This window comes from Bombina bombina, chromosome 1, assembly GCF_027579735.1.
Source record: "Bombina bombina isolate aBomBom1 chromosome 1, aBomBom1.pri, whole genome shotgun sequence".
Taxonomy (NCBI): Eukaryota; Metazoa; Chordata; class Amphibia; order Anura; family Bombinatoridae; genus Bombina; species Bombina bombina.
Genome location: NC_069499.1, coordinates 144,318,639 through 144,332,411, shown reverse-complemented (window position 1 = coordinate 144,332,411; position 13,773 = coordinate 144,318,639).

Genomic DNA, 13,773 nt, shown 5'->3' with positions numbered 1-13,773 from the left:
TCCAACTACTGATAATATATCCCAAGGCATTTGACAGCTGTTATTACCATATATTTGATCACAAAACTCCAGGCAAAGATATTGCTTTTCTAAAAGGAGATGCGATAGTCAGATCGTGGTTATTTCAATCCAAACACAAGGGTTTTTTACACAGTGGTATACGTCCCTTATCCAATTTATTAGAATATCCATAAAAAAAATTGCATGCAAGCTTCCATAATTATTATAAGTTTAATTTTCCAAGATATTCCAATCCACTACAAGATTTGCTATTTAAATTATTAAAACTGTCCCACTTAAAGGAACATGAAACCCAACATTTCTCTTTTATGATTCAGATACAGCATTCAACAAGTTTACAATTTACTTCCATTATTGTATTATTCTCTTGGTATCCTTTGTTGAAAGAAGCAGCAATGCACTACTAGGAACTAGCTGAACACATTAGCTTAGCCACTGACAAGAGGCATTTACTGTATGTGCAGCCACTAATCAGCAGCATTGCTGCTCAAAAGCCTACCTAGGTAGGCTTTTCAACAAACAATACCAAGAGAACGATTCAAATTAGAAAATAGAAGTACATTGGAAAATAGTTAAAAGGGACATGACTCAGATAGAGCATTTGGTTTAAAAAAAAAACTTTCCAATTTGTTTTGTTGTCTTGGTATCCCTTGTTGAAAAGGATACCTAGGAAGCCTCAGGAGCTGATGATTGGTAGCTGCACATATGCCTCATATTGGGCCAGATAACGAGTGGAGCACTATCGTTTGCGTGAAAGTGATACTGGGGTTTCGCTTTCGTTTGCATGGAAGTTAAATTGCGCTTGTATTACAAGTTAAAAGTAAATGCTAACGTGTGAGCGCAATCAGGATTTACTCTAGAATGATTAGTATAAAACTTCAAAAATGTATTTGTGCATTTTAAAAACACAGGATCCACGAAAAATATACAACAAATAAATTCACCACTTGTAGTGAACTGCTGTACGCGTTTCGGGCGTTTCCTGGTGAGCAAGGGCTGGGAGGAGCCCAACCCGCGTACAGCAGTTCTCCACAAGTGGTGATTTTATTTGTTGTGTATGTTTCGTGGATCCTGTGTTTTTAAAATGCACAAATACATTTTGAAGTTTTATACTACAAGGCATACTATACTACTGTATATTCCAATCAGCCAATAGAATGCAAGCTCAATCCTATTGGATGATTGGATCAGCCAGTAGGATGAAAGCTCAATCCTACTGGCTGATTGCAACAGCCAATAGGATTTTTTCAACCTTAATTCCGATTGGCTGATATAATTCTATCAGCCAAATGGAATCTAAGGGACGCCATCTTGGATGACGTCATTTAAAGGAACATTCATTGTTCAAGAAGATGTCGAACGAAGAGGATGCTCCGCGTCGGATGTCTTGAAGATGGAGCCACTTTGCGCCGTCTGGATGAAGATAGAAGATGCTGTCTGGGTGAAGACTTCTGCGGCTTGGATGAAGACTTGGGCCGCTAGGATGAAGACTTCTGCCGGCTTTGATGAGGACTCCTCCTGGCTTCTTTGAGGATGGATGTCGGATCTTCAAAACTGTAAGTGGATCTTCAGGGATTAGTGTTGGGATTTTTTAAGGGTTTATTGGGTGGGTTTTATTTTTCGCTTAGGGTTTGGGCTGCAATAGAACTAAATGCCCTTTTAAGGGCAATGCCCATCCAAATGCCCTTTTCAGGGCAATGGGGAGCTTAGGTTTTTTTAGTTAGATTTTTATTTGGGGGGGTTGGTTGTGTGGGTGGTGGGTTTTACTGTTGGGGGGGTATTTGTATTTTTATTTACAAGGGCTATTTGTAGTTTATTGTAGGTTAGGGTTTTATTATTTTGGGGGGACTTTTTTATTTTCATATGGCTCTTAGATTAGGTGTAATTAGTTTAAATATTTGATCATTTCTTTTTTATTTTGTGTAACTTAGTGTTTATTTTTTTTTTGTAACTAGGGCCTAGATTTGGAGTTCGGCGGTAAAAGGGCTGTTAACGCTCCGCGGGCTTTTTTCTGGCCGCACCATAAATTTAACTCTGGTATCGAGAGTTAAAACAAATGCTGCGTTAGGCTCCAAAAAAGGAGCGTAGAGCATTTTTACCGCAAATGCAACTCTCGATACCAGAGTTGCTTACGGACGCGGCCGGCCTCAAAAACGTGCTCGTGCACGATTCCCCCATAGGAAACAAAGGGGCGTCCCTCGAATTCCGATTGGCTGATAGGATTCTATCAGCCAATCGGAATTAAGGTAGGAATTTTCTGATTGGCTGATGGAATCAGCCAATCAGAATCAAGTTCAATCCGATTGGCCGATCCCATCAGCCAATCAGATTGAGCTCGCATTCTATTGGCTGATCGGAACAGCCAATAGAATGTGAGCTCAACCTGATTGGCTGATTGGATCAGCCAATCGGATTGAACTTGATTCTGATTGGCTGATTCCATCAGCCAATCAGAAAATTCCTACCTTAATTCCGATTGGCTGATAGAATCCTATCAGCCAATCGGAATTCGAGGGACGCCATCTTGGATGACGTCCCTTAAAGGAACCGTCATTAGTCGGGAGACATCGGAAGAAGAGGATGGATCCGCGTCGCCTGCTTCAAGATGGACCCGCTCCGCACCGGATGGAAGAAGATCGAAGATGCCGCTTGGAGAAGATGTTTGCCGGTCCGGATGTCCTCTTCTTGCCGGATAGGAGGAAGCCTTTGGAGCACCGGATTATGGATCGCCAACCCCCGCTTGGGTTGGATGAAGATCTTGGAGCCAGGACGGATCGGTGATACCTGGATGGTGAAGACAAGGTAGGAAGATCTTCAGGGGATTAGTGTTAGGTTTATTTAAGGGGGGTTTGGGTTAGATTAGGGGTATGTGGGTGGTGGGTTGTAATGTTGGGGGGGGGGTATTGTATGTTTTTTTTTACAGGCAAAAGAGCTGAAATTCTTGGGGCATGCCCCGCAAAGGGCCCTGTTCAGGGCTGGTAAGGTAAAAGAGCTTGTAACTTTTTTAATTTAGAATAGGGTAGGGAATTTTTTATTTTGGGGGGCTTTGTTATTTTATTAGGGGGCTTAGAGTAGGTGTAATTAGTTTAAAATTGTTGTAATATTTTTATTATGTTTGTAAATATTTTTTTATTTTCTGTAACTTAGTTCTTTTTTATTTTTTGTACTTTAGCTAGTTTATTTAATTGTATTTATTTGTAGGAATTGTGTTTAATTAATTTATTGATAGTGTAGTGTTAGGTTAATTGTAGGTAATTGTAGGTAGTTTATTTATCTTAGGTTAGGATTTATTTTACAGGTAAATTTGTTATTATTTTAACTAGGTAACTATTAAATAGTTCTTAACTATTTAATAGCTATTGTACCTGGTTAAAATAATTACAAAGTTGCCTGTAAAATAAATATTAATCCTAAAATTGCTATAATATAATAATAATTTATATTGTAGCTATACTAGGATTTATTTTACAGGTAAGTATTTAGCTTTAAATAGGAATAAGTTATTTAATAAGAGTTAATTAATTTCGTTAGATAAAAATTATATTTAACTTAGGGGGGTGTTAGTGTTAGGGTTAGACTTAGCTTTAGGGGTTAATACATTTATTAGAATAGCGGTGAGCTCCGGTCGGCAGATTAGGGGTTAATAATTGAAGTTAGGTGTCGGCGACGTTGAGGGGGGCAGATTAGGGGTTAATAAATATAATATAGGGGTCGGCGATGTTAGGGGTATCAGATTAGGGGTACATAGGGATAACGTAGGTGGCAGCGATTTGCGGTCGGAAGATTAGGGGTTAATTATTTTAAGTAGCTTGCGGCGACGTTGTGTGGGGCAAGTTAGGGGTTAATAAATATAATATAGGGGTCGGCGGGGTTAGGGGCAGCAGATTAGGGGTACATAAGGATAACGTAGGTGGCGGTCGGCAGATTAGGGGTTAAAAAATTTTAATCGAGTGGCGGCGATGTGGGGGGACCTCGGTTTAGGGGTACATAGGTAGTTTATGGGTGTTAGTGTACTTTAGGGTACAGTAGTTAAGAGCTTTATAAACCGGCGTTAGCCAGAAAGCTCTTAACTCCTGCTATTTTCAGGCGGCTGGAATTTTGTCGTTAGAGCTCTAACGCTCACTGCAGAAACGACTCTAAATACCAGCGTTAGGAAGATCCCATTGAAAAGATAGGCTACGCAAATGGCGTAGGGGGATCTGCGGTATGGAAAAGTCGCGGCTGAAAAGTGAGCGGTAGACCCTTTCCTGACTGACTCCAAATACCAGCGGGCGGCCAAAACCAGCGTTAGGAGCCTCTAACGCTGGTTTTGACGGCTACCGCCGAACTCTAAATCTAGGCCTTAGTGTTTGTTATTTTTTGTAACTTAGTTGTAATTTTTTATTGTAGATTTAAATTATTTGAGTAGGGTTAGGTGTTTAAATATATTATATAGTTAATTTAATTTGTAGTTTAATGTAATTTTAGTATAACAGTGAGGGTAGATTAATTATTAGTTTAATATAGTTTAATGTCATTTTAGTATAATAGTTAGGTTAGGTTAATTAATCGTTTAATATAGTTTAATGTAATTTTAGTATAATAGTTAGCGTAGGTTAATTAATAGTTTAATATAGTTTAATTTAAATCTAAAGGTAAGTTTAAATTTATTATAAGATAGGGATGAGTTAATATTTAATATAAAGTTAGCGGGTTGTTAGGTTTAGGGGTTAATAGTTTAATTTAGTTTATGGCGATGTGGGGGGCTGGCGGTTTAGGGGTTAATAGGTTTAGTAAGTGGTAGTGATGTGAGAGCCCAGGGGTTTAGGGGTTAATACATTTATTTAGTTGCGGTGGGCTCCGGGATAGGGGTTAATAACTTTATGTAGGTGGCGGCGATGGCGGGCGGTAAAATAGGGGTTAATAAGTATAATGTAGGTGGCGGTGGTGTAGGGGTGGCAGAATAGGGGTTAATAAGTATAATGTAGGTGGCGGCGGTGGCGGGCGGTAGATTAGGGGTTAATAAGTATAATGTAGGTGGCGGCGGTGTAGGGGCGGCAGAATAGGGGTTAATAAGTATAATGTAGGTGGTGGCAGTGTAGAGGCGGCAGAATAGGGGTTAATAAGTATAATGTAGGTGGCGGCGGTTTAGGGGCAGCAGATTAGGGGTTAATAAGTATAATGTAGGTGTCGGCAGTGTCGGGGCGGTAGATTAGAGGTTAATAAGTATAATGTAGGTGGCGGCGGTGTAGGGGCGGCAGATTAGGGGTGTTTAGACTTAGGGTTTATGTTAGGTGTAAACATAGCTTTTATTCTCCCATAGGAATTAATGGGATATCGGGCAGCAGCGAACATGAGCTTTCGCTGCTTTCAGACTCCCATTGATTCCTATGGCATTTGCCGCCTCCAGGGCGGCGGATTGAAAAGCAGGTACGCTGGGCCGGAATAGCGGCGAGCGTACCTGGTAGGTATTTGTTAACTAGCAAAAGTTGTCAGATAGTGCCAAATTTGCATTCGGAACATCTGTAATGACGTAAGCATCGATCTGTGTCCTGAGACCGGCGGATCGTATGTTACTTCACAGATTTCAACTTTTGCCGGTCTGTAGGCTTTGATAACTAAGGGGAACCAAGCTCTCCACAATTACGCTGTGGAATTCCAGCGTATTTGCAGTTGACGGCTTGATAAGTAGGCCTCATTGTGTTAAGAAAATTTAGTTTAAGTTGAGAATAATAGTAGGCCTGAATGTTTTGCGTGTCCTAAGATTGAAAAAAATATTATTGGAAATTTGAATGCAGCTGAAAGTAAACATGTTTGGAAGAATTTAAAAGAGAAAAGTTTGGTGCATAGACAGAAATATAGCATGGATGGTAGTGCATGGTTGTTTACCTGTAAGAGAGTTTCAGTATAGAAGATATATGGTGAGTTCAGAGAGGTGTCCGAGAAACGGATATTATTAAATTGAGAGTGCTGCACATGTGTTTTGGGAGTGTGATTATGCTAAGAATGTTTGTAGAGCACTTGAGAAAATAATATTTGGTTTGACTGGAATTCAATTTTTTACTTTTTTAAATGGTCCGTTTGGTTTGTGTGGTGTTGAGCAAGTGAGAACTAGTAGAATGATGTGGTTATTGGCATGTCGTGTGAAAGAGGTGTTGTGGGATGTTAGAAATATTTTGGTTTTTCAGAAGAATGAGATTGGTATAAATGGATGCGTGCCTATGATCTGTGGAAAATGTTACTTATATTTTTGTGTTTATAGCGTCTTGGTGTTGTAGACTCTGAAGGAATCTGGAAGTCCAAAAAGTGGTACAAAGGGGTTTGATATTTTTTTTTGTCTCCTCCTGTTTAATTAAGTTTATTTCTTTCTAATGGTGGTGAGAGTCCACAAAATTCCTTACTATTGCGAATTCATCACCTGGCCACCAGGAGGAGGCAAAGACACCCTACAACAAAGCTTTAATATCCCTCCTACTTCCCTGATCCTCCCAGTATTTTCTTTGCCTAGTCTAGGAGCAGGCAAAGAGAGAGGTGCTCAGGATTTATTGAATATTTACAGGGATATTAATCCCAGATTTTCCCTCTATGAACAGTTCCTGGAAGAGAGGGACATAGTAGAGTACTGACTGTGTAATGTAAATCTCCTCTCTGGAGTTTTGGTCACAAGACTGCCACAGACGTCACTGGGACAGTATCTTAACATCCTCTTGTTTGGCCATGATAATGTACTCCCTCAGTATATCCTCTACTGTTAGTTACAGTATATGATGGACTCTCTGCTATAACCTCAGGACAGACATCTGGTTAAGAACAGTAGAGTGGGTATTCGCTGGGTAAGTACCTGTTTTTCCCACACAGCCAGTAGCCTTTTAGTAGGTACAAATGTTAGTGTATATCATAGACGGTTTAAACAGAATGGTTTCAAACAGGGCTGACAGGTACTATATACAGTACATCAGGATGAGCCTTGCAAGCAGTACTCTGGTATGCCATGTGAAACACAGTGAAATGTAGCTCTTTTTATACTTAAGATTTTAAGAACATCTCTGTTTTATACAGTGATCACTAATATGTCACAGTGGTGCCTTATATCTTAGGTCCTAAGATGGTAAGACACAATGGGGTGCAATATTTCCCAGCATGTGTTTTTTTTATATGGTGATCACTATTTAATATTTTGCCTGTAACATCCTTTTAAAAGAGTTTGCTATGGTCGATATGCACAGCTGGCATTTTTAGTGCTTCTTTCTTGGAGGACTACACAGGAGCACTAAGACTGTCCCGGGGACATTCCCTGAGGGTGCTTGAAGGCCGGGGTCTGCTAATCCATATGGATTTTTGAGTCAAAGGATTACTTTTCTGATGGTTATTCCTCATTTCAATTTCTTTGGGAACGGTTTTCCTTGACAATCATGGAAAATAAATTCCACGGACGCCAGCCTTTTGAGTTGGAGTGAGGTCTGGGGATCTCAGAGGTTTCAGGGAGTTTGCAATCCTCACAAGGTGAGGTTACCAATAAATATCTTGAAACTTTGTGCGATCTTCAGAGTACTTGAGGCGTATCTTATTCTCTAGACTATTCCTTTCATTTGTTTTCAGCCCAACAACATTACAGCAGTAGCCTACATCTATCTTCACTGTGAGTTTTCTTGCATACTAAATTGGGCAGCATCTTATTTCTGTACAATCACAGCACTACACACTCCTGGGTTCCTCCTTTAGGAAGCGTTTTATCTGAGGTTAGTCTCTACACTTGAGGATTTATTGAATATTTGGTTCCCTCAATCTGGAAATTTTTGATCAGTTAGTATGTCACTGGGGTCTCTCAAAGATGACTTTATGGAGTCCCACCTGTTTCTCAATCTACCCAATTATGGGTTGATGTCGGAAGATTCTCAAGAGGATTGATAGATGTATTAACAAATCCATGTTCTCTTCATGCAGTTCTCCTTTTTCTCCAATTGTACTTCTTCCTAGAGTAATTGTTCAGATCAGATAGGCTGTGGTATACCAATCTAGTTGGGATGTTCAGCAATCCTCTGTGGCATCTCCTTTCATGCCCAGGTATGTTATCCCAAGGTTCTTTCTTTTCCCAGATTCTTTATTCTGTCAATTTGACTGCTTCGAGATTCAATGCTTAGTTGTTTTCCAAAGAGATTCTCTGACACTGGAGTGAATACCTTGATTCACCAGTCACGGTGAAGAGTTACCACAAGGTGTGGAAGGTTGCATCCTTCCTGGCATTCAACTTCCCCAAATTTTACAAGATGGTTTAGACAAGAGTCTGTCTGCCAGCACTATTCGATCACATTTCTTGCACAGAATAAGAAGAGAAGAGGAACTTCATCACAAAAGAATTTGCATTCGGAACATCTGTAATGACGTAAGCATCGATCTGTGTCCTGAGACCGGTGGATCGTATGTTACGTCACAGATTTCAACTTTTGCCGGTCTGTAGGCTTTGATAACTAAGGGGAACCAAGCTCTCCACAATTACGCTGTGGAATTCCAGCGTATTTGCAGTTGACGGCTTGATAAGTAGGCCTCATTGTGTTAAGAAAATTTAGTTTAAGTTGAGAATAATAGTAGGCCTGAATGTTTTGCGTGTCCTAAGATAGAAAAAAATATTATTGGAAATTTGAATGCAGCTGAAAGTAAACATGTTTGGAAGAATTTAAAAGAGAAAAGTTTGGTGCATAGACAGAAATATAGCATGGATGGTAGTGCATGGTTGTTTACCTGTAAGAGAGTTTCAGTATAGAAGATATATGGTGAGTTCAGAGAGGTGTCCGAGAAACGGATATTATTAAATTGAGAGTGCTGCACATGTGTTTTGGGAGTGTGATTATGCTAAGAATGTTTGTAGAGCACTTGAGAAAATAATATTTGGTTTGACTGGAATTCAATTTTTTACTTTTTTACATGGTTCCGTTTGGTTTGTGTGGTGTTGAGCAAGTGAGAACTAGTAGAATGATGTGGTTATTGGCATGTCGTGTGAAAGAGGTGTTGTGGGATGTTAGAAATATTTTGGTTTTTCAGAAGAATGAGATTGGTATAAACGGATGCGTGCCTATGATCTGTGGAAAATGTTACTTATATTTTTGTGTTTATAGCGTCTTGGTGTTGTAGACTCTGAAGGAATCTGGAAGTCCAAAAAGTGGTACAAAGGGGTTTGATATTTTTTTTTTGTCTCCTCCTGTTTAATTAAGTTTATTTCTTTCTAATGGTGGTGAGAGTCCACAAAATTCCTTACTATTGCGAATTCATTACCTGGCCACCAGGAGGAGGCAAAGACACCCTACAACAAAGCTTTAATATCCCTCCTACTTCCCTGATCCTCCCAGTATTTTCTTTGCCTAGTCTAGGAGCAGGCAAAGAGAGAGGTGCTCAGGATTTATTGAATATTTACAGGGATATTAATCCCAGATTTTCCCTCTATGAACAGTTCCTGGAAGAGAGGGACATAGTAGAGTACTGACTGTGTAATGTAAATCTCCTCTCTGGAGTTTTGGTCACAAGACTGCCACAGACGTCACTGGGACAGTATCTTAACATCCTCTTGTTTGGCCATGATAATGTACTCCCTCAGTATATCCTCTACTGTTAGTTACAGTATATGATGGACTCTCTGCTATAACCTCAGGACAGACATCTGGTTAAGAACAGTAGAGTGGGTATTCGCTGGGTAAGTACCTGTTTTTCCCACACAGCCAGTAGCCTTTTAGTAGGTACAAATGTTAGTGTATATCATAGACGGTTTAAACAGAATGGTTTCAAACAGGGCTGACAGGTACTATACACAGTACATCAGGATGAGCCTTGCAAGCAGTACTCTGGTATGCCATGTGAAACACAGTGAAATGTAGCTCTTTTTATACTTAAGATTTTAAGAACATCTCTGTTTTATACAGTGATCACTAATATGTCACAGTGGTGCCTTATATCTTAGGTCCTAAGATGGTAAGACACAATGGGGTGCAATATTTCCCAGCATGTGTGTTTTTTTTATATGGTGATCACTATTTAATATTTTTCCTGTAACATCCTTTTAAAAGAGTTTGCTATGGTCGTTATGCACAGCTGGCATTTTTAGTGCTTCTTTCTTGGAGGACTACACAGGAGCACTAAGACTGTCCCGGGGACATTCCCTGAGGGTGCTTGAAGGCCGGGGTCTGCTAATCCATATGGATTTTTGAGTCAAAGGATCTCTTTTCTGATGGTTATTCCTCATTTCAATTTCTTTGGGAATGGTTTTCCTTGACAATCATGGAAAATAAATTCCACGGACACCAGCCTTTTGGGTTGGAGTGAGGTCTGGGGATCTCAGAGGTTTCAGGGAGTTTGCAATCCTCACAAGGTGAGGTTACCAATAAATATCTTGAAACTTTGTGCGATCTTCAGAGTACTTGAGGCGTATCTTATTCTCTGGACTATTCCTTTCATTTGTTTTCAGCCCAACAACATTACAGCAGTAGCCTACATCTATCTTCACTGTGAGTTTTCTTGCATACTAAATTGGGCAGCATCTTATTTCTGTACAATCACAGCACTACACACTCCTGGGTTCCTCCTTTAGGAAGCGTTTTATCTGAGGTTAGTCTCTACACTTGAGGATTTATTGAATATTTGGTTCCCTCAATCTGGAAATTTTTGATCAGTTAGTATGTCACTGGGGTCTCTCAAAGATGACTTTATGGAGTCCCACCTGTTTCTCAATCTACCCAATTATGGGTTGATATCGGAAGATTCTCAAGAGGATTGATAGATGTATTAACAAATCCATGTTCTCTTCATGCAGTTCTCCTTTTTCTCCAATTGTACTTCTTCCTAGAGTAATTGTTCAGATCAGATAGGCTGTGGTATACCAATCTAGTTGGGATGTTCAGCAATCCTCTGTGGCATCTCCTTTCATGCCCAGGTATGTTATCCCAAGGTTCTTTCTTTTCCCAGATTCTTTATTCTGTCAATTTGACTGCTTCGAGATTCAATGCTTAGTTGTTTTCCAAAGAGGTTCTCTGACACTGGAGTGAATACCTTGATTCACCAGTCACGGTGAAGAGTTACCACAAGGTGTGGAAGGTTGCATCCTTCCTGGCATTCAACTTCCCCAAATTTTACAAGATGGTTTAGACAAGAGTCTGTCTGCCAGCACTATTGGATCACATTTCTTGCACAGGATAAGAAGAGAAGAGGAACTTCATCACAAAAGAAAAATGGTAGTGGAAGAAAGGGTCTGGTTTGTGTACTAGAAGATGGCCTTCCTATCTGGGTTGCACCATTCAATATTAGGAAAGACATCCTTAGATAGATACATGGGTGACAAGCAAGAGGACACCCAAAGATAAAAGAAGCAAAGGAAAAAATACACAAGATGGGATGTGGCATAGACAGAACAAGGATCTTGAAGATTACCATTTACAGGCTGCAGGTAAAGTCAAATGGATGAATGGGACTGTAAAAAGAGAATTTATGAATTGCTTGCAGAACATGGAAATTGTGCACAGAGCAGCAGCAGTAGAAGATGAGAATCACTACCAGCAACGGAAGAGATGGCATTATGCCTCAGGAGATATAACTACATACCAACATGGTGACAGTGTTATGATACAAAACCATAATGAACTTCTACCATGGGGTAGAGCAAGATGGAAGGTTCCATATACTATCATAGATAGATTAGGGGCTGTGGTCTACATGATTGACCATGAAGAAAAAGGAGAAATCTGGCTGCACGCAAGTCAATTAAAACGATTTAAAAAAGACAAGATTAGGGACCCAGGAAACAACATGCCGTAGTAAACCCTAAGACCTAGGAAATAATAATATCTAGGTAAGAAAAATAAGATGGGTGTAAGTTAAAGGCAGCGAATGATAATGATCCTGTTTTTTTTTGGGGGGGGGGGGTTTATTTCATCTTCTCGCTCTTCCACCCAGGGATATACAGAAGAAATAAGAGGATAAGAAAAATGTATTCCTCCATTCACTAATTACAAATTATTTGTTTATTCACAGGTTTATCAGAAATTGAGTGCAGACTAAATTAAAGGATGAAGCTCTTTTCTGGCAGAACTGATGAGTATAAACTGTATAGGAATGTGAAGAAGGAGACCACCAATTAAACCAGAATAAGAGATACAGAATAAAAGGGACTTATTGTAAAGGGAATAGATGACAGATATATATAGGTAGATAAATTTATTTGGCAAAGGGAGTTAAAAGTAAAATAAATGGGTGACTTACATTTTAATATCTTGCTGTCAAATTATTGTAGGGGTTAGCTCTTAGGGCACCAATAAATGTGACCAAGGAACAAGAATGAAACTGAGTGGTTAGTAATGGGCAGGTAACAGCTACTGAAATATTTATAGACTAGTCCTAAATTCCATTTACACGGGCCATTTTTTGCAGCACAGCGCCCCCCCCCCCTTGCTCTCTCTCCCTCCCCCTCTCTTTTGCTCTCTCCTCCTCTCTTTTGCTCTCTCTCCCCACTCTCTTTTGCGCTCTCTCCCCCTCTCTTTTGCGCTCTCTCTCCCCCCCTCTCTTTTGCTCTCTCTACCCTTTCTTTTGCTCTTTCCCCTCTCTTTTGCTCCCTCTCTCCACCCTCTCTTTTGCTTTCTCTCCCCCCTCTCTTTTGCTCTCTCTCCCCTCTCTTTTGCGCTGTCTCTCTCCCCCTCTCTTTTGCTCTCTCTTCCCCCTCTCTTTTGTGCTCTCTCTCTCCCCCTCTCTTTTGCGCTCTCTCTCCCCCCTCTCTTTTGCGCTCTCTCCCTCCTCTCTTTTGTGCTCTTTCTCTCCCCCTCTCTTTTGTGCTCTCTCTCCCCCCTCTCTTTTGCGCTCTCTCTCCCCCTCTCTTTTGCACTCTCTCCCCCCTTTCTTTTGCGCTCTCTCTCTCTGCCCCCTCTATTTTGCGCTCTCTCTCTCCCCCTCTCTTTTGCACTCTCTCCCCCCTCTCTTTTGTGCTCTCTCTCTCCCCCCCCCGTCTTTTGCGCTCTCTCTCCCTCTCTTTTGTGCTCTCTCTCTCCCCCCTCTCTTTTGCTCTCTCTCCCCCCTCTCTTTTGTGCTCTCTCTCTCCCCCTCTCTTTTGCTCGGTCTCTTTCCCCGCTCTTTTGCTCTCTCTCTCCATCCCTCTCTTTTGCTCTATCTCCCCCCTCTCTTTTGCTCTCTCCCCTCTCTTTTGCTCTCACTCTCCATCCCTCTCTTTTGCTCTCTCTCTCTCCATCCCTCTCTTTTGCTCTCTCCCCCCTCTCTTTTGCTCTCTCTCCCACTCTCTTTTTGCTCTCTCTCCCCTCTCTCTTTTTCTCTCTCTCCCCTGGCCTGTTTCATAGGTCATAAGGAAAACAAAACATCAGATGAGACATGCCCAGTGGAAGAAGTGACATGCATCAGGGTAACAAAACCCCTCCATGTTGGAACACATAATGTTTTTCCATCAGAAAGCCTTACTACTGACTGCATTAATTTTACTGAGGACACTGTGCGGAAGAATTGAACTTTGAAGCTTTTTCCTCCTATTCCTAGGCTCACTTTGCAGTTACATAAACTAGTACAACGTACTAAACAACAGCCATGTCCCATCAGCAATTTGAGCAACAAAATAATGAACTTGAAAAGACTAAAGAAGAAGTTATTCATCCATGGTGGGGAGCACTCACCAATGTAGAGACACACCCAATAATGAGAACTCTCTCCTTAATGCTTATGTTTATCCAAGTTATAACAACAGCTGTGATATTGTATTTCTGCATGGCACTAAAGAATATGACAAGGAAGCTGAAA